Source organism: Phoenix dactylifera, unplaced genomic scaffold, assembly GCF_009389715.1.
Source record: "Phoenix dactylifera cultivar Barhee BC4 unplaced genomic scaffold, palm_55x_up_171113_PBpolish2nd_filt_p 000341F, whole genome shotgun sequence".
Classification (NCBI taxonomy): Eukaryota; Viridiplantae; Streptophyta; class Magnoliopsida; order Arecales; family Arecaceae; genus Phoenix; species Phoenix dactylifera.
The window spans coordinates 297,651-320,439 of NW_024067801.1; the positions used below are offsets into that span (position 1 = coordinate 297,651).

At 39.6% G+C, this 22,789-nt stretch overlaps 1 long non-coding RNA gene and 2 pseudogenes across 1 annotated transcript; all 3 read right to left on the reverse strand.

Annotated features, from left to right (window-relative positions):
• Positions 1-791: 791 nt before the first annotated feature.
• Positions 792-2,829, reverse strand: LOC120105670 (annotated as a pseudogene).
• A 2,455-nt stretch (positions 2,830-5,284) lies between these two features.
• LOC120105673 lies at positions 5,285-5,959 on the reverse strand. Its single transcript, XR_005508013.1, has 2 exons — positions 5,905-5,959; positions 5,285-5,748 (listed from the first exon to the last, which is right to left on the reverse strand). It is a non-coding gene; the product is annotated as an uncharacterized LOC120105673 (long non-coding RNA).
• A 2,177-nt stretch (positions 5,960-8,136) lies between these two features.
• LOC120105671 lies at positions 8,137-22,550 on the reverse strand (annotated as a pseudogene).
• Between the last annotated feature and the right edge of the window lie 239 nt (positions 22,551-22,789).

The following is a 22,789-nucleotide window of genomic DNA, read 5'->3' on the forward strand; positions in this document are numbered from 1 at the left end:
TAGGTCAATGCTCCACTTTCTCTCTTTTTTATGATAAGAAAATGAATTCAGCACACAAGGATAAGGAGGCACCAAGGGTGCCTTTCTTTTCTAAATTCCTAGTTGGATTCGGACTATGGGTTGGTATATGCGTCTGTGTGATGTAGAACAAGCTTTTCACTATCTCAAAGCACTCCTTTCGTATGAAGATACGACCCCTGTCCCCATCGATGCGCTCACTGGAAGAAAAGGGGAGATAATGAAAAGCCGTAGGGTCGTGAACTAGACTAGGCATCTAGCTTACAATTGGACAAAGAAAAAAAAAGGAATGATGTTATCCATTACCTTGCATTTGCATTGTTTATTCTTGTACAAGCACAATGATCTATGTTTCATCATTGGTGATTTTAAGTATAGGGTAATACTAAATCTTTCACAACCTTATTTTCAACATGCGGTTTGGAACGTACAACTTAATTCATAATTGAGGGCATATTTTCATCACCCTTAGGCTTGCTTGACGTATAAAAATATCGTTGAAGATCTCTCATTTGGGTGGTAACTCTTTTCTTCCTTCTTGAAAATGAAATTACTCTATGATCTCTAACAAAAAACAAAGTATAAATCAAATTAAACTTTGGTTGTTTAGCGGACAAAATTTCTATAAAAAGATTGTTGAAGATTTCTCATTTGGGCGGTGACTATTTTCTTTCTTACCCGGAAGGGAAATTACTCTATGATCTCTAACAAAAAAATAGAAATCAAACTACACTTTAATTGATAAGCGGCCAAGATTTGTACTAATCTGAGGCACCAGTGGTGTGTCAAAGAATCAATTTTTATATAAATCCACGGTACCCAACTTCTTATAATTCATGGTAGACTTAGTTTTGATTCAAGAGTTGGAGTTAGAGCTTACAATGTTAAAATATCATGCTTCTAACAAAAACCCATTATGTATATCAAACGGTTCGTACAATTTTGGCTTTATCACTCATGCCCATGAATTTGCAGCATACAAAGGAAACATCAAATACAAATTAATAAGACACGACATCAGACTGAAGACAAATTAAGGAACAAACAAAGGACTGAAACAAACACTTCACTCATATAAATCCTGCGTGGTTTTCTCCTGTATATCCTAATCATTCACCACCCTGCAGTTCTTCCTTATCTCCCCTTCATTCCCTGCAAGCACGTCGACGTTGCCCATGCGCACCATGGCCGCCGCAAACTCCTCGTTCCATTTCGAAGGATTTCTCGCATGATCGATCACCAATCTAAGCGTCGACCTGCTGCTAGCCAGCGTTTGATCCGATGTCAGCAACCCTTTCCCTTCAACAAATTTTTATAGTACTTGACGTCCAAATGATTTGGCGCTTTGATATCCAACGGCACCGTTGGCGCTGGCTGAGTCCTAACAGTCTTGGAAGGAGGAAGGCACCTTGCTTTCAAGAAGGTGGCAAGGTGGTGGTTCAAGAAGGGGTCTTGTGGGTGGGTAGCATTGAACCTATAGAGTCGGCTATCGAAGGAAGAGCAATGGGAGACACCAATGGAATGAGCCCCCGATAAGGTCACCATGTCTTTGGCTGATAGGCCCTTGCGGGCGAAGTTTCGTATGAGTTGTTTTGCATTGAATGTAGGGAAGGGGAGGTTCTGAACGACTTCAGAATCAATTGAGACCACGCCGTCGTGCCGACCGGAGGGAACGGAGTAGTCGAAGCCACCGGTTATGAAGGTGCTGTCACGGGCGGCGAAGGCAATGATATCGGCGCACGAGACGGTTTCTGGGCAGTAGGCTTCGAGCTCGGCCTTGGCGTCGTCGATCACCTCATAACCTCGGAGGCTACCATTGTTGACCGGGCTCAGTTTTTCTGATGGGTTGTTGGGTAGTGGATCCAGCAGAACTGAAGCATCACAGCCCTGTAAAACAATTCAGACAGTTTCAGTTGGTTGCACCTGCACTACCAGAAGAATAGCAGGTATAACTTGAGTCTTGCACTGCAGTGTAATTTATGGTAAGAGAAAACTTACGTGATACAATGTCCGGGCAGATTTATCAAACTTTAGTCAACTATCTGGATTTTGAGGTGAACCATCCATTAAGTGACCAAAAAAATAAAAAACGGCACATTTGAGAGGACAAGAAAAATCCACATTTAGTTGTGCAAAAAATAAAAAAAAAGGCATAACAAAAAAGTTGTCCTTTTCTTTTTTCTTTTTTCTTTTTTTTGAAATCCTTTTTTTTCGATAATTTAATTCCTTGCAAACTACAGGCCAAGGTAGGAGATAGACATTTGGACCATATTAAGGCTTCTCTTGCCAAAAAAAAAATATTAGACTGCCGAAAAAAATAGGCCACGTTTTATTAAAATGAATGTTCTTCACTTAAGGCACCAATTTTTATTTTTCCTTAATGTTCTACCTTCTTCTATTCAATTTAGCAATTTAGACATTGTATATTAGTATACGAAGAAAGTCGCTAAAAGGAATGAAGCAGGAGAGCATTTCTGTAGGTAAGTGGAAGATCAAAAATAAAGCATGAACACAAACAAGAGGCTCTAACATATCAAAAGGAAAAATAATTAGAGAAATATATACCCTAACAAAGCAGTCATGGAAATACAGCCTTATTAGACCAGCAGCCAACCCATGATCTCCGGCTACGGCTTTCACTACAGTCCGTCTTACGATCTTCTCTGCCGTCGGGCATGTTGATCGATAGTAACCCACTTCCAGTGATGCCAACGACGGCATAAGCAGCATCGGAACAAAGAAGGCTCCAATGGCAAGCTTGTGTAGACTTGCAAACCCTTGAACTCTATAGTTCCCCATATTGATCTAAAGAGAGAGAGAGATTGCGGTGGAGATGAAGTGTGGTGTCTTAGAACTTATAAGGAGCAAGACAGCTAGTTGATGCATTTTTTTTTATTTTCTTAGGAGAAAGGTTGGTGCTAATTATATCATCTAAATGCAAATAGGGTCTATTGACTGTTTCATTCCCATGTGCCTGGAACGAGGCAACGTAGGTTTCTCAACTTCCTTGCATGGGTAAGAGCAGTGAGAAGAGCGAGCCCAAGTTTTTCATCCCCAATCTTTTAGCTAAATGGGTCTCTCAAGTAAAAGAGAAGTCCATGAGGTTATGCAAGACTGCTAATTGGCTTGCCTTATTAATAGGAAGTCGATAAGATGGACCCCGGTGCACCGCGTTGTGATATAAGATCATTGTTTATATCCATCTGAGCTCCTTGGCAATAATATTTTAGGATGACTTAAAAGAGTGAGGAGTCAGAAATGGTAGCTGGTTGATGTAACATTATGCCCGAACTCTGGATTCTAGAGAGGAAGAACCGGTCTTGCTAATTTCCTCATGTTTTGGTTTTCTAGATCTTGATAGTGCCATTATAATGGAAATCTGGCCCATGGCAAACCTAATCTGACGAATCTCGATGTTGGAGCGAGCCTGCCGGGTTATCTAACAGAGATGACTAGGCGATGGTGATTGATAAAAAAGAGGATAATGTTGCAATCAAGTGAAAGGAAAATTTGCCCAGCAGAATCAAATAGAGAATACCTCGGAAGGAAGGAAGAGAGAAATGAAACCAGACGGCCACTAAAAGTGGTTAGTCTCTAAAATCATGCCCACTGATATTCTAAGTGAATAATATGATTAGGGGAACTAAAATTCCTGCACCTGGGCTTATAGGTTCGATTCTTGTGAACCCTACGGCTTACAGGCCACTCTTTCCTTTCCAAGCTGATGCCCCCATCAATGGTTCCTGTATAAGAAGGATGGCAGCATTCTTTCTTAAGTCAAGAAGATTGAAGGAAACTATTAGATTAGCTAGTGTTCCTGAAGTATAAGGTAATTTAGTAAGTTCATGACAATTACTGTAAAGCAAGGGGAAAAGCTTCTACAACAGCTTCCCCCTCATTGCATTGTCGGCCTTCCAACCTCCCCTCCTTCATTGCTTCTGGATAAGCACCTTTCGACAGAGGAAGAGGTGCCCAATCGCTTCTGACGAAACAGTGAGTTATAAGCAAGTGAATGAACGAGGGAACAAGCAATGAATGAAGTGCAACAGTTGTCAGACAAGCCATGTTCTTGAATGAAGTGCAACAGTTGTCAGACAAGCCGTGTTCCTAAAAGGAGTGGCCATCTTTTCTTCCCTCCACTGACACCGAGCAAGCAGAAAGCTTAGGCACTAGTTTCCATTAGCTAATGTACTCTTTTGCTATCAATGTAACCAGAAGGAAAAAAAAATCAGTGCCATTTCATATAGATCAAGATGCATTATCGCATCATTACATGTACCTAAGTATTTAGATTTCTCAAGATCATTTGAGATTATATGATCTATCACGATTGGCCTATTACCTTGGCCCTTAAATTGCCTCCTGGCTTTCTCTGCAGAACTGTTCGCAGTCATATTAAACACAAATAACATATGAGCATGCTCTAGATTATTTGGAGAACAGTTCAATTTCCAATTCTTTGCATCAGTAGCCAAATCTACCAGCCAGACCTAAACTGCATCAGTTCTGATTTCGCACATGTGCCTTGTAACATAACATTCTGTCTTCCCTACCACACAAAAAGTCAATAAACACAACTTTCTCAGCATACGGTGCCACCAAATACTTCATCCCTACTTGAAAATTGGTGAGTCTGATTTTTCCACCATGTGCCAAGCTTTTTGAACTTCATGCAAACTTTGTATAGCAGGAAAACTGGTTACCCTATTTCTGTGCATTTGCAAGCTCGAGCAGGTGGTATCACAGCCTATGTGGTTCCTTTTTGTCACCCTGTAATGAGTTATGTAACAATATTTATACAACTTGGGTCCTGCCCTGCCACGATATAAAAGCTATAGCTAACCCACCAATCAAAGGAATAGATACTATGCTTGCCAGTTATCACTAATCACTCATTTTCTTCATCAGCAGTATCTTTTACCATGACAGCAGTACACAATAAAGTTCCCATTGCTGACCCAATTCAAATACACCAGTTGTAAAAGTCATCTAGCAGCTTAAAATCAATCATTATCAATGCTCTACTGTTTTTTCTCAGTAACAACAATGTATAAAACTTGATGATAGGGCAAAAATATTTATGACAGCAAGATTTACCATGAAATTTGGTACCCAAAGCCCAGTGACAGCAGAACATGATTGTGTCCAGCACTATGCATAGCGAGATGGCAAGAGGGAAATAACAATATGCTAATAAGAGACTATGGCAGCAGGACAAGATACATGCCTGTGCTTACTACCATGCTGAGATAGCAAGGGACCAATGTGTCAAAAGAAAATGGAAAAATCAACATGTCCCGCCCATTTTCCAAAGTATTTACAAGGCTCCGCATAAAGGAGTTGAGAGACAGTAAACAAGTTGGAACTGAATGCAACACATTGCAACATAGCTGGTAAAATCAAAGCCAGCAACAAATGTGCCTCCAACAGAATTCATTTGACTTTCAGGTCTTCACAAGGATTTGACATGGACTTCAGGAATGGAAGCAAAACAAGTCAAATCCAACATAACATCCTAAAGCCGGAATACAACAGAATCCTGCTTGTGGATAAACCCATTAAGCTTTAACTCTCACTTTGAGTGAGGTGAGGCATGGCATTGAGTACAGCGAGTGGAGCTAATACTCGTCAAATCTAGCATCTACAAAAACCAAGCCAACAAAAAACATGCCCACTGCTCTCAAAGAACCCCTTCGCCTTAAGTGTCACTTTGACCAGGCTTTCAGCATGCTGCCAGTCAAACATGATCAATCAGGAAATCTGATGGAATCATACTCAAACTCTACACTGCATTTGCACATCCAGAATGCACATACTAATTATTGATAAAACGAGATTAAACCACAATGAGGCAGTTGATGAATAAATGATTCCATGTACACACACCTGTCTCAAAATTCATTCTCCACACTATTATAAGGTTCACCACCATGAACTGCAGGCACCACCACTCTGCCTGAAGAAGTGACCACTGCGTCTTGAATGATTCTGACCACGCTCCCTGTACCTCAGTCCTGGAGCCGGGAACCCTCCTGCGCTTCTTTACCAACATGAGGGTTCCACTGAGATGAATCACTGGGCTTACCATAAGGCCCAATAGGCTGGGTACTGATGATGTGAATTATTCTTTCTCCCCTCCCCATTCAACTGAAAATTTTGCCTGCCACTGCAAGCATCTTGCCCTGAATCCCTACCTCTATAAGCTGCTTCTTGGCCTCTATTAGAGCGCCCATTATGCTGTCGTCGTACTGGAGTAACCTGATGTTCATAATGGGCTTTTTACATTCTCTGGACCTAGCTCAGGATTAATTGGCACCTCTTGGTTTAGGGTATGGGTCTGCTCTTTTGGTTGATCTACAATAATCTTCATGTCTCCTTGAGATTCTTGATAATAGCATTCACCAACCCTATTTTTTTGGGCAAGGGCATTATTATCCTCCTCCTGCCAAACGATTACTGTCAAAGCCTTCAGAAGCGAATTCCTTGTCTGATCTGCCACTATGAAAAGCAATTTTTTGCCCTCCATTGCCCCTATTTCCTTGGTTACGAGAATTGGCCTGAGATTTCGGCTTCCAATGTGATTTCATATGCTCACCACCAGAAATCTTGTTCTCGGTCTTTGAAGCATTTCTTATATCAGGTTCATTTAAATCAGGGGCTGGATTTTGGATATCGCTTCTATCATCTATCCCAGTCTGCAAATCCTTGTTTCGAGCAGAGGCATGATTACTTCCTGCAACTCTGTGAACCTTAAATTGCTGACGTTTTTGTCTGTTTGTTACTCCTTGATCCTCACACCAGTAGGTGCGGCAATCAGTTCAGTTGGCAGTGCATTAGCATTATTACTGTCCCAGCCATCCAGATTGAACTTTTCTAACTGGCTGTCAGGATTTAACAGTTTGTGCTGATCAGAAGGCTTCCTGAACAACTTTTAGCAGCACCAGAAGAGCCTGAACCATCACCAGTACATCTGTAATGCTGATGCAGATTCAGCTGAACTTCCTTGACGCCAAGATGGCATGTTTGATGCCAGCCTATTAGGCTTATTCTCCCCAACATTCTGGTATCAGCAAGAAATTCCATCCTTCCAACTGCCAAACCATCAGGTCTGCCCCTATTAGGACTCCTAGAATCAAATTCAGGTTTTTCTGACTTATCGCCAGATGCTGCCTGCTCGAGGAAAGGAAAGGTTGTTGGAATTTTCTTGCTGCGACATTCCTTTGGTTTACAGGTTTAGGAATATATCTCTCCATTTCAGCCCTCTTTGTTTTCTTACCATTGTGCATATCAAGCTCTTTCTTTCCCAAAGATTGACTGCTAGCAACAGTCATACAGCTCCGGCTGATTTCCTCAGGCTGCCGCTCATTCTTGTTTTGCAGCTTTACAGGCGCCCAACGACAGCATCAACTGACATGGAACTTGTCTACAGGCTTGATACCTTGCTGGTTTCTTGCTGACCTCCTAGAAGGCTGAGGTTTCCATTGGTTGCTAATCCTGCCATGAGCTTCTTCAGTTGATTTGGACAACCTCTGGTTGGAAGATGTAACCATAACATCCCTAGAAACTTGAGGTCCTGAAACCTCACAAGAATTTTGAGGCTGGAACTGCGACAGTTTCCGCCAGTGATGCTGAGGGATGTATTTTCTGACAATCACTTGGACCTTTTCAATATTCCCATCAGTATGTGCTAAAGATGGTGTAGTGGAGCTCATGGGAGCCTCATCCAACTTGTTCTCTGTTCCTTGAGTTCCTATTATTTTTCTTCTTGTGCACAGAAGGCCCTCGTTATGGGGCAAGCTATCATTAGATGCATGTACAGCCACCGCAACAAGATTTTTTGGGGCACTCTATATTCCCAGCAGTGATTGGCTTCTCACCTGGGTTTCTTTCCATTGAAACGCTCTGCTTTCTTCTGGTAGTTCATATGCTTATGCTTGGAAATACTATATCGTGAACATGTGAAGTCATTTCCTGATCAGCAACCACAGTATTGTTCTCTTGCCTCAGCATCAGGGATGGGTCATGGGAAATTGCAGGATCTTCTGAAGCTATATCAGAAGGCAAATCAACTGGTGCAGGAAATTTTAAGCTCACTATCATTTGCCTGTATCAGTGCAACAGACTTCTCAGCTGACATAACACCTAGCACTTCATTGTTTGTCGCATCAGTTTTGAGAGCTGTACCAGCTCCAGAATCCTGGTTATGCTGCATATAATGCTTGGTTGTATAGAATCATTCAAAGATCGCGTGTTCAATTCTTCCAACTTTGCAAGAGCTTTTGCTTTTTGCTCCCTCATACGTTCCTCCTCCTCCTCCTGCAGCTGTCTTGCACGCTGTGCAGCTATGTCCTTCATTTTAGCACGCTAGTAGAAAAGGCAACTAAATATCATCAGATTTAATCAAGGAATACCAAGCAAGCCTTCACAAAGCAATTTAACAGAAAAAATTGTCAGTGAGATACTAAGTATTTAGTTGTATTTTAGTCCGACAGCTTCCTTTGGCACACAATTATCAAAAGCATAACAGAAAAGGAAAACATCCCCTAGTTGTAAGGAAAAGATCTGGACAAAAGCATATTCATCAAAAATAAAAAGATGGTAGTGGTTAGTCCTATTTGCTTTGGTCAAAGAGGATTTAGATTTTCTCCTAAATGCAATAAATTTAAAAAAATGCCTGATGCTTTCCAGCTGGTATTACTATGGCCTAAAGCTATAAATATTTATTGTTATAAAAGTATCTTTTCTTGGAGAAGTATAGAAATTTGCTAAGAATAAAATGGATTTCTGAACACAATTTGGAACAAGTTTATGTACCTTCTTCACAAAATTAGATAGATCAAAACCTGTTTGTATTGATTTGCCGTTAGCTGATATTTCCATTTACTTGGCAAAAATAGGACCAAGTAGGCAATGCCAACATGCATATCCATACATAAGGTAGCTTGTGTTAAAACTTCAGGCTATTACTTGACAGAATTACTAGATGAGAAATCATATTAACAGAATGGTTTTCTCATGAAATAAAAGAGCTCGAGTAGTTCCCCCAGAATGGAGTCTCTCAACATTATTGTTTCATCAGACTCGTAGTTATTCCATAGAAGCAAGATATTTTCATAGAATTCCTTTTAAAATCCAAACTGTTTTTCCAGTTGGCATGAAAAAATATATTTTTACAAATCAATGTTATGACCTCCAGGATTCACAAAATGATTTTCAAACGTGTATTGCAGCCATGGCTTTGGGCTTGCTTTCCTGCTATCCCTCAAAAACCCACATGCTTAAAAACTTCCCTTCCCCTTCTATTGAAAAGAGAAAAAATAGATTTGAGAGAAAGCTACATACTTGGGTTTGGTAATCAAGTGAATCCATAGTGGATGTATATGACCCACTCATGATTGCATGATCCGACTCCTTTACAGCAGTCTCTTGAGAAGAATAGCCATCAGGAACTCCTGCCCGAGGGCCATCAGCATTTGTCACAGTGCTTATCACTGAGGAATCTTTTCCAGGGGATTCCTTTGTCCACCCACCATCAACTTGACTATTAGTTGTTGACTTAACATGATGATCAATTCTAGTTCGTGTTGCATTGCTTCTCCTGTAATTGCGAGAATGAGCCACTTCACCATGTTTTGAAGAACCTGACTTACCCACTGCAATGATTTGTGATTCTGATGGCCTAGGACAGCTTTCCCATCACTAGATGATTTAAAGTCATTGTCCATTGTAGAAGAATTCACCTCACTGGAAGCTGGGATGACCATACCAAGTGAAGGAGCATTTTCAGCAGGAATAACATTAGAGGAGATTACTTTTGTAGAATGATCTGCCTTCCTAGTTGCAGCCTTTAATTGTTTTGTCTTTTTTCTCTGAATGAAAATGGTGCAACTTCATTGTGGCAATCAGCACACCGAGCTTTATTATTTAGACCCTCTATTTTCTCCATCAGTGCTGCATTCTTTTTTGTAACAGGATACTGTTGCCGATCATGAACCAGTGAAGTAGCAGTTTCCGGTCTCCTCATCAGAACACCATCAGCTGCTTTGTCTGAATTTTCTTGCAAGTCCACATTAACAGGTTCTGAAGAACGACCTTCACAGTCGCTGGATGGCTTCAACAAACCTCCGCAAATCCAGGTTTTGAGTTTGTTCACAAGGGTAACTGCCATGTTCATCCTTTCCTGCTATTTGGGTGCAGCATTCCTCCCGTGCAGAACCACCGAGTTTGCTTCCCTTATCAAAGTGTGGTGGGTTAATACTACAGGTTGCCCAATATCCCTTGTTAATTCATTATCTTCCCAACCATCATGCTCTTTTTAGGAAAACCTTGTACTGTTCTTGATGAGTACCATGAGACCGATCAGTTTCCGTCCATTCTTTGGCCATTGGTGGATCATGTCCACCTATATCAAACTGTCCTCGGTTAAGATTGCTATTTTGATGTGGATGCTGGTTATAAACACCTGGCTGACAAGCTACTCTCATGAAGGGGACCTCTCGCTCGCTGTAACCGCAAAAACCCACTTGAGGCATGCCATGATAGCCGTCATAGGGCACTGGAGCTTGGCAAACTCCAGGCCTAGTTGGGAGAACAGGATGATTGGCAACCATGAATGAGTGAGAGGGTACATGAGGACGATAAGTTGCACCATTATTGGGGCGGTATCCACACTGTCCAGCACCCGGCCTAGGAACAGCCTCAGAGTTTGGTGGAAACTGAGGATAATAACCAAAATGATCCGCAGCAAAACCACCATGGGGGCTTGTTGGTCTGTATGGACCACTTGCTCCTCCTCTATACCAAATTCCATCAGGAGAGTGGAGTGGAGGACCATGCCATGAGTCCAACTGGTGAGATGTCATGTTTAAGCTGGGATATTGCTGTCCATGCTGGAGTTCCATCTGCCAGTTCATATTTGGTGGGGCCCCACCTCCAACATACAAATAATTATCTTTCTTTCGGGTATTCATAGTTCCCTGCTCCGGAAATGCAGGTATCTTAGCATCCCCTGGAAGAAAGAAAGCAGATGCCACATTGTCATGGGATAGCAGTGAACAAAATCTAAAATGATAGGGCCTTGACTGTTGAAGAAAACAACAGGAGTTCTAGATATCTACCAGACACAGGAGATTCCAGCTTTTCTTTTGGTGCTGCATCAGTATCAGAAGCAGAAGCAGGATGCCCTTGAGAACTATGACCTGGCAATGAGAGTAGCAAATAAGAAAATTGTATGATACGTATGAACAAAAAAAAGATACTAACAATGTCCACAAATTTTTAAAAAAAACTGTGTACTAGAAATCCAAGATGATTATGCTCATCGGTGTGCCTTTCTTTGATACTAGAAATGTGTCAATCAAGGTCTACTGAACCGGCCGGTTCAACACGTACCGTACCGATACCAGCCCCAACCGGTATGGTTCGGCTGTGGAAAACGGTACCAACCCTAGGGGCCGGAACCGGCCAATTTTTGCTGTGTACTGGTGCGAACCGAGCCGATTTGCATCGGCCCAAGCGCGGCTTTGTTGAAGACTCACACAAGCGGTGCCGACATAGCACCAAGCCAAGCGAGGTTCGTACGACATCCAGACAATTGATGAGCCTTGAGGTCAGTCAATCCTTGGTCGGCCAAGCATTCGCGGCATCGGCATCAGCAACGCACACCCGCACACCACAGCAAGGCCCAAGGTCGGACAATCGGGATCCGCATCCCGTCCACCCGTGCCACGTGTCCAGGATGCCCATGGGGGGTTCCCACTTCAGCTAGGAAACCTCCTTTGGCAAATAGTCTTCTTCCGCTGCACCCAATCAGGACACACGTCCCGACCAACCGGGATGCACGACCCAATCCAACCGGGACATGAGTCCCAGCCATCCCGGGAGACCTCATCAGCCAGCCAAGACTCCTTACCAAACAAGGAGTCCCAGCCCAACTGGGACGCGCATCCCGGATGGTGGGACACGCATCCCGACCATCCGGGATGCGCGTCCCGTGCAGATGCGAGTGCCCAAGTTGGAAGAGCTTTAGGACTCTTCCAAGGACCTGATTTCATGCCAATCCAAGGGAGAGAGAGGCCTTGCATGTCAGCCACATCAGCAAAGGCCTTTGGGATAAGTGTTTTCCATGTTTATCTTAGCTTCTATGTTAGAGGGTCTTAATTTATATTGTCTTTCATTATGTTTAGGAGTCCTAGGGCTTTTGGGTCGATAAAAGGAGTCTTAAAGGGACCCATTGTGAGGCATCCCATAAGTTAACTTTTGTTTCTCATTGTTGAGAGTTTTCAGCCGAGAGGCTTGGGCAGCATTGTGCCGATTTTCGATCTTTAGATCTTTGTCTATAATTTGGGCTAATGGTTGATACATCAATCTCCACTAGATTGAGCTAGGAAGGGATCATTTCAATCCTTTGCTAGATTTTTATTTGCTTTTGTTTGTTCTTTGTTTCTTCTATTCGGAGTGGAATAAAATTCAGTTTGCTTTCATTGTTGATCTTTGTGTTATTCCACCGGCGTTACCTACAATCGGTCCAATATTCAGCGATTTCTCCAAAGGCGCACGCCAAAGAGCAAGGTGAGGGGCTTGAGCCCGTGAGGCCCCATGAGGCTTCCACACGGGCGCGAGCTAGGAACTGCGCCCGCACAAGGTTCCCCGCGCTGGGAACCGCGCCAGCGCGCCCGCGCAGGCATGAGCGGGGAATCGTGCGCCCTTCTCGCGCCCACGCAACAATTCCCCGCGCAGGAAACCGCACCCGCGATCTGTTCCCCTGCAAGGAATCGCCCCCGCACACGGTTCCCCACGCAGAGCAGAGCGCCCACACAGGGCAGCCGGCATGGGCCATTTAATGCCACAGACTGGCATTTAAGCAGAGCGCCCACACAGGGCAGCCGGCGTGGGCCATTTAATACCACAGAGTGGCATTTAACACGTCCGCGCGTTGTTTTTTTCGCGTCCGCACATTTTTCTTTTTTCGTGTCCGCGCATCGCGTTCGCGCGCGCGTCTACTCTATTGGCCAATTCGGTACCGGTTCCAACCCATACCGATGCCCACCGGTACGTCGATACAGTCGGTACGGTGGACTTTGATGCCAATAACATAGCTCTAAGAAGCCCAAAACAGAAGAGGATACAAGAAGTGATACTATCGCAGGACAGGGCGGCGCATCAAGGTTAGGGGAAGCAAGTGAAAAGCCTAAATTGCATCGATATGTTAAGATCCATAACCATCATTGTTTTCTTTTGTAAACAAAGTTGGGTTTGCATTTAGAAAAAGCATGAGACATGAACTCCCCAATAGGAAATAATAAGCAGGAACATCTAAAAACCCGTATTGTTGAGAAACGAATGGGGAACAGAAGTCCATCCATGCACTCCTTATAACCTGGGAGCAAGATGAAATGCTAGATATCAAATAGTGCATCTCAAAAGATTCAATGATCAGAGTCTAACCAAGCTTCTACGTGAAAGCATCATGTGATCCATCAGATTGCTCCTGTTACCAACAATTCAAGTATTCAATAAACTATACTGCCCATGATACCTACAATAAGATACCATGACAGAAGACCATGCATATACCTCTAAGGTTCTTAAACACTAAACTCTTTTGTGGTTTTGTGTTTCATTTTATTCATTTGCTTACCTCCATTTCAAAATGTGCATATGCAACCTTTGGTACAATATGAGAACGCTTAGCAACAAATAGTTGATTAAACCAGCATAATGGAGAACCACAACTGACATCTGAATTCATCCACAATATCAGTGTAAATTACTTGGGTTTTTCTCCAGGAATTTGGTGTAAATATGTATAACCAATGCTTTCGAAGTGCTTCAGGAAATATTAGTACTCTTGCAAGTTATCCTAAATATCTCCGAATTCATTAGTTTATCAGGTCAAATAGAAAATGAAGAGTTCATGCAAGAAATTAACAGAATGAAGGATGTTCACCTTTTATAAAAATAAGATAATTGGAAATGCATATGGCAGAGTCTAACTTATTGAAAACATAAAGCAGTGTTGGAATTTGCTGAGAACTAATTTTGGGTTTACATGGGCAGTTGAACTACTATATGGCACTCTTCGATGCAAAGCCACACTATGACATGACAGATACTTATAGGAGAAAAAATAGTATTAAGCACTAATTGTAACTTTGGTCCTGGTATAGACAGCTTCCATTGTCAGTCAAAAGTGGGCACACAGAATTGCAAACTGATTCTAACAAAAATTTTACCTGATTATGTCATTTAAAAAATATAATTTGAAGGATGTTAGTAGTCAGAATGTAAGATGTGCATACAACACAATGAACTAATGGAATGAATCTGCAAGTTGGTTTCTCTTGTACTGAATTTTATAGTGATTAAAGATGTGAATAGGTTAGTTGATACACAATTTGTAGTGATACCGAAAACTTCCGCTTTTAGGAGTGCTGAAATATTGACATTCTTGGACACAGATGATTTGGAATGGCATGACACTCATTAGCACTTGAGATAATGGAATGTTCAACGATATCATCTCAAAGCATCAATATTCCGCACTAAATTTGGAAAGTCATGTCCAACACTCCAGTATAAGTATTGAAAGTTTCAACTCTAAACTATTTCAATTGCCACACAGAATTGATATGAAATGTCCAGGCATTTCCACTTACTACAAAATTTTCTTCTTTCAGTATAATCTAACTTGATCTATTTTCAATATATAGTACCATTGACTAGTCAACTTACTGTCCTGTCCATTAAATTTATGTTCAGTACATAGTTTACTACATATTTATGTTGATTAAGTGTCATTCTCTTGACCAAGGTTAGAAGAGCCAACACTGATACCCCGATCAGTACCTCACTGGTACTAATACCATACCGATATGAAGTTACACCTCTTGGTGCCAACACAGCACTAATGAGGTGATGTATAATGGGCCGATACAGACCACTACTACAGGATATGCTGGTAGTAATACCCATGAGAATTTATTCTGGATGCAGATAGAAAGTCTTCGGTCATACTGGATTCCTTGCTCTTAGATGGTTTTTTGGGTGGTAATCCATGGTATATGTCTCAATAACATTAAATGTTTTACAATAATAATTACAGCAGAAATTCAAGACATGTTTTGCAGGGAAATAAAAACTTGAACAAGTACTAATGGGGGGAGATAGGATGGAGTGGCAGTCTGAAGATCACCAGTTTGGAAGAAAGGGACTCCACTGAATATCAAGGAGACAAGGTCTAGGCCTACCTTGCAGTCTTTTTGAGAGGTCGATATTCCTACTTGATCAATGTTTTACAGGATTTAGTATAAGGTCATTAAGTGACTCTAGTCCAATAACTAGGATTAGAAATTGACCATAGCCCCTTGAGTTATTTGGTGAATATATTATGGGGCCATAATTTGTCCTAGTTTTCATATACATGGTCAGCACGGAGATAAAACAGATCAGCATAGCTACACCTTTCCCTATCCAATACCAGCAGGCCAGAAGAAGGCCAATATGGTACAAACAAAATACTTCATGCATTTTAGTACTATGAAAACCAATGTAAAGAAAAGTACAAGAAAAGCTACTAATTAGGAACCAGAAAGTTTTATGATTTATCAATTAACTGGATATCTACTACCTAATTAATCTCATTCATAACATCAAAAATATTCGTTCAGAAGAGTTAAAAACTATTAAGTGAGGAGCACCTCGCTGACTATGTGACTCAGAATTCTCAGAATTCTTTTCAGAGCCAAGTGTTGGAAAATCTCCAGAACTCAGAGTGAACCCATTAGTTTTGGATGATGGAGGCCCCTACAAAATCAAAATCCAATTATATGCCTGCAAAAGAGATTATGCATGGATATATAGAGGGGAGAAGTAATTTCTTTTATTGTGATCCTTAAACCTTGAATAATAGTAGTAAATAACTCATGTGTTGAAATATCTTATTCAGAAGATATTGAGTGCCAGGATAATACCAGTCTGTCAGTAGCTCTAGTGGGGCCCATGCAACTGTACTGTCTGCTGAATTTTCTGCAAAGCAAGACAACTGAGAGTTTCCTAGTCTTGTTTCTGCACTTCGAGGGCGAGTTGTGATAATAGATGTGTGATTTGTTGCCGATGATCCCGATGCAGATGATGACGTGAATTTAAACCCCATGCATTAGATGGAGGCTCATGGGATCTATCACTAGAAGCAGTAGATGGTCGTGTGCCACTTCCCCAGATGAGGGACGACCATTAGTAGGGCTTGGTGAACCAGTACTCCCATCAGTTTTAGGTGATAATAGAGTAGATGAACTCCATGCATTTGGAACTGCCGAAGATGGTCTGCAACCCAGGTGAGAGTACCCCTAACATAGGCAACCACAAGTCATGTCAAGGAGCTTAACTGGGCATTTTTTGATCATTCAAAAAGGAAATAGTACATCATGAAATATTTAAGATGTGAAAATCATATTAATATGGAAAAGAAAAGAATCACAAAGAACAAGACTCACTTTGGAACAATTTCCACATTTGGGTCCAGACCTTTATTTTCCAACCTTCAAGAATGAGGATAAATTAATTTACAAAGAAAAAACAGCATTAGTAATTGAATAATGAGATTTGAACTAATTATTCTTGAAACAGAAATACCTTTGACTAGGTAAGTTAATGGGCTTTGGAACTTTGCCCAAAACAGTCATGCCAGATTTTCGTGCAGAAGCCCATCTAGAAGTAACTAGAAAAGTTAAATAACATAACCCACTGGTATGCATAAGACAAAATATTAACCAAGAAATAATGGATCAAGATAGAATAAATGACAATCTACATTCAATTTAGTAAAACATAAAAAAGTGCATTCAAGGTACAAAAAATAATTAAAGCAGCAAAAGAAGTACAAAAGGCATTTGAATGAGATTTTTTTGTAACATACAAATTACTAAGGATTTAAGTATTAGTATGGTACCAGTACCATGCGAATACATGGTATTTCACCTTTATTTTGCTTTGCCAACTTCAAGAGACATACCATGTGCCTGCATGGTTCCATACTATACTGACACCATACCAATAAGTTACTGGTTTCAACTATTGCAAATTACTTTATATAGAGGTTCTGGTTTTAAAGGTTTGGTTGAAAGGTTATTAGAAAAGGTAGTATTACAGTTAATTTATAATCATGATTTCAGCTTCCATATAGTTGTCAAGTTTCAGAGCAAGAAAGCAAGCTCAAAATTATAAAACGCACTTAATAAAATTTAACTGACAGTGATCTGATGCTCTCTTTATCTGTTGTATTGAGAGGTTCAGACGACAATTTGATGCATCTGAGATCCATTTGGCTGTACTATTATTATCAAATTTATTAAATTATTTGTTATTATTGTACTAGTACTCACGTCTCCCAAGAATGAAGCATTTGGCCAATATGATGCATCAATTTTAAAAATTGCTTTGGAATGAGGGCAAGGGTTGTGGGGAGAGAACTACAAAACAAAAAAGGTACTATACGCATGATATAGATGCAACAAAGACCTATACAGACACATACTTTGGCTCTGCTGTGAGACAGTTTTTATTTGTTCAATTTTGATAACTTTTCTTAACTTGTTCTGATAACTGAAGCGGGCATGAAAGCACAAAAGATGTTAAACAAATGGAAGTTCTGCATGCATGCAAAAGTCAGAATTTTGCATGCATGCAAAAGTCAGAATTTTGCATGCATGCAAAAGTCAGAATTTTGCATGCATATCCTTCCTCACATTGCATTGACTTATATCCCTCTAACCTTAGTATGGCTGGATAAAAAGTTAACCCAACTTATCTATCTACTATTTTGTTATTAATTTTATAAATCTATTTCGAAAATTTTGAGAGACATGTTTAAAACTTCGTGCTAGTGGTATATATTTTCTTTTCACCTTTTTTGGGGCAAACAAGCAATTAAACAAATCCTGAAGAGTATATATGCAAAAACCCTTGAAGGAATAAATTGTTAAGTTAATTCAGAAACATTACTTTTCATTTGGAGCTTATCATCTAGCCATAGAGGACATATGCGCAAGTTTAAGATATTTTGAGAAATGTATATGCAAGTTTTAGACTTAGGAAAGATATATACGTACTTTTCTCTTTCTGAGAGGTAAATAAGCAGAGAAGCAAATTCTAGAGAGTATATACACAATAAGCACATAACATTTACATATATCTGTGCATGTTAATTTGGATTGATGACAACAATAAAAAGTTGGTCAGCAGTACTAGTTTCTTCGCTCATCAGTGTAGAATAAATATCTCCAAGAGGTAAATAAGCAAATAAGCACGTGCTAAAGCATTTATATGCAATGATCCCATACACGTACATACAAGTGTCTGCATGTTAATTTAGGTTAATCATTATAATAAATTAGTTGCAGATCATACTTTGTTCTCGGCAGTAACTGCTTGCCTATCGTCACTCTAGAATTAAATTTTCTTTCTATGAGGTAAATAAGCACATAAGCACATTCTAAATAGTATAAAATATAAATGCAACAACTAGGTTAATCATTAGAATACATAAGTTACTTGTAGTTCATAATGTGTATTTGGCAGCTATCAGTTGCTTCTCTTATCATTAAATTATGTACGACGCTAAGGCGTAGTAATCATATGCATAAGAAAAAAGGCAGTCATTAGAAAGCAAGATCCTGAAACATGTTATGTGTTAGTTTAGATACAATGGGCCCAGTTATAAAATACATACTAAAATAAAGTACCCTGAGAAATATTTTAAAAAAAATTGGTAGATATGCTGTTGTGGTTTTACTGTATGAAAGTATTTTCAAGGCAAATTTATAATTAAATAATGAAAATGGAGATGGTTGAACTTTAACCTTCGATCTCCTGCCAGTAAACTTGAAGCCATAACTCAAGCACAGTGCTTGCAAGATCATCAAAATATATACATAGATCTATACCTGAAAAGGAAAAAAAAGAATGAGATTTTTTGAGTTCTCTAAGAGACTAGATATAGACCTATTTTATGTGGAGATAACAACAAACAACACTAAGCACATGTTTTACGCTCAAAAAGATAGTCAAATCACTTCAAATCTCAGATAACCCAACCTGGAAATATTCAACCATAATCTGATTGAAGAAGATATTCTAATTCATAAGAGCAAGCAACTTTACATGATCTGGTAAAAGTTTTCTGTTATTTCCATGTCTTCTCTATTAGGACCCCAAAATGATGTAAAGTGACAAGTCAACTCGTATGAACTCAGGACAGTTAGTGATTACCAAGTACAAGTAGAAGCTCAACAAAGAGTTGCAGACCAGGAGACAATACAAGGGGATAATAGACACACAAACAGATCAACCATTTTCCTTCATTGTGAAGGTTAAAAAAGAGGTTACTAAGACAATATTACAACATTTGTAATAATTATGCATGTATGCCATTCTGTTATCTTTTCTTCCAAACAAACCAATATTATTTAGTAGCAGAATATAAAATTGCAAAATTCTTGCTACAGAAAGAATATAAAAATGGGAAACAGCATCACCTTATTCTTTAATTGTTGTTCCTTTGCTATTCAACTTGATTTTCCAATCACGTGAATGTAAGATCTCCTGATCTGCATTTGTAAAACAGTCATTCTGTGATCATGGAACCTTTAGATTTAAGCAGAAAAATCTTATGATGCAATTGGAATAATAGGGTTATGTGTGCCACCAAATAACTCTCTTTTTTATTTTTGGTGCATACCCACTTCAAAAGCAAATTAATAGGCCGATATGCTGCAACCAGCAGTGCCAGTACAATTAAATTTTCAACTGCTACATGGATATTCCAGTTTGTAACACAAGTCATAGTTGTCTTATTCTATTTTTAGTGAAGATATGGCAACATGAACCAGCAGATATGATTGGAGATAAGAACTTGATGACTGCGATGACACCAAACATTGGATCACTCGGTCATTTGAATACTTACATGCATTCTTAAGTGCACGGTTTTAAACAATTAAGAGAAGAAACATTAAGTAGAAATATTGATTATTTGATTCCTTAGTTAATCGCCTGGATTGGTAACCAGCCAATATTAATACACGGTGGCATGGTGATGAAATTTGCTTTTTCTCTATTTTATTTGTTGACAACTTCAAATTTTGTAACAATTCGGAGCTTCTCAATGTAAAGATAGCTGAAACTCAAATATCGAATAACTAAGGCTCTACTTGGGGGAGTTGTTGGCAATGGAGCTTTTGAAAGTAGAGCTTTCTAAAGTAAACTTTCTGAAGTAGAGCTTTTATAAAAAGCTATTTGTTGTTTGATAACTACATTTATAAAGTGCTGTGCCACTTTAATATGTGTTTAGTAAACAAACTAATAAATTACTTTTAGTATGACAAAATGACCATAAAGAACATTGCATAGTATTATACAATAGAGCATAATAAAATATAATATATATTAAATATATAAATATATAATATAGTATAATATTACTATAATGCAATATAATATTATTATGATATAGTAATATAATATTGTATACTATAACATAATAATTTAATATAATATTAAATCATTTAACATAACATATCAATGTATTATGATATAATGTAATATAATATTATATTTATAGTATAATATAATAATAAATATATAAAAAATTATAATTATTAGTGTAAAGTAATTTTTATAATATAACAAATTTTCTAGCTAGGTGATAAAATCGGTTAAACAATTATTAAAAGGATATTTTGTGTAATTGTTATATTTTATCACGGATATTTTGGTAAAAAACAGCTTTCCGACCGAGCCTAAAAGTACTTTTTCGGAAAGCTCCAAAATGAAGTTTCTCCCAAAAAGTTGTTTTTAGCTTTCTAGAAAAGCTAAAACAGCTTTCCAAAATTTTTACCAAACACCCTTATTTTATCTAAAAGTGCTTTTGGAGGGCTAGAAAATGCTTTTTGGCCCACCAAAAGCTCCCACAACGGGGCCTAAAATAACAATCCTTGACACAATGCTACATTCATTGACACCTCATAGTTCACATTACTAACTGGTTAAGGAAGTGGCTTGCAAAAGAAAATGAACTGCAGAACAATGACCTAGTACAAGCAATTCCAGAAATAAGAATATTCAGAGATGAACTTCCATTTCATTTTCATGCGAATATAACGTGTTACACAGATATTAAAATTTTGTCCATAATCTTCCATCGCAGAAATTATTTTGCCATGTTCATGACAAAAATGTGATAACTAGAGGAACATTTTAATATGAAGGGGAAAAAAATCCTAGAAGTTATACCATAACATGATAACCACAACAAATGGCTGGCACAGCTGACAAGACCACTACATATTCACCTGAATGGCAGGTCAAGGTAACTTACTGATTGGCTATAGAGGATTAGTAAAGAAGTTGAAAGACCAAGAGATGGCCATAAATTCTAATGATGACTCTACTATACGGTCAATCATCTCCAATATGATGGAAAATTTTATATGAAACCTGAATGCTTCAGCACAGAATACTATATGTGATGCTAGCAACAAATATGATTAGGCCAGTGAAATTCTCAGAGGATCTAATTTCCTATTCTCATTACATGCCTCAATCTAACATATTTAACATCCCTTGTTTGCTTTGTTCAATCAACATAACGACAGCCTTATGGATAATCTTATAATTCACTAAAATCAGAGAATGTCTTGTGACCAGCTCTAAACGCCTAATGAATGGATGTTAAATTCCTGACCAAGGCAAATTTAGGTAATACAGAGTCCTCCCATGGAACCTAGAAGGCTACTTTATACCTTAGCACTCAAGAAGGCTTGTCTTATTGCCATCGAGTTTAATCTCATAAGACCAGAGAACGAGCCGTGATGAAATGAGACGAAGACAAGGTTCAATATAAAGAATGGCATCCCATCTGTCGATCACCAATTACATACTCTTCCGGCTGCCTCGCCAACACATTTAATCCATTCACAAAAGACTCAATAAAATACAAGACGAAAACAAAAGGCGGGAGCATCATCGGCGTATTTAATCATTTTCCAAATCCATCCGAAAATATAAAAAAAACATCCATCTTGGACAAGAAGTCCTGCATGAATTCTACAAAACAAACTTCAATAAAATCAACAGAGCCCAATAAGACGATCCAATCTGAAACAGAATATAATGCCATCAAATACATCAAACCAAAGAACCCGCCCAGACCAAGAGATCGCAAGCGTGCCTTCATGAGATAAAGGAAACGGGGGATCGGAAAGACATGGTTCTCGAAGGTCCGATCCTCAAAAACCCTAACTCTAGAACAAAAACTACGAAACGAAACCCTAACCCTAGAACAGGAGAAGGATCGCGAGCCTTACCCTGAGGACCTATTTACAGAGGAGGCGGCCGAAGCCTGGCATCCGACGAATCGCGTCGGCCGGAGAAGGATCGGAGCGGACGTAAGGTGGCCGGAGTCGCCGCCGGGTGGACGAGCTTGCTCGCGTCCGCGAAGAGAGACTGACAAAAAGGAAAGAAGGGAAAAAGGAAGCCCGGGGCGGCGAATAAGGAGGGCAAGAAGCATGGGGGAATAAAAAGGAAATTTCGAGGACGTGGCACGTTATTATTGGATATCCACAGGAATCGATGTTTTAAGAGGAATAGCATCGCTTTGCCTCTTTCCGAATGCATGCGGGATGGGTGTTTGAATATCCTACCGAGCTCCTTGAGTGCCACGTTTAGGATGCTGTAGTGGGGCCCGCTCTTTTTAGCGGGGGTGGCAATGCATGGT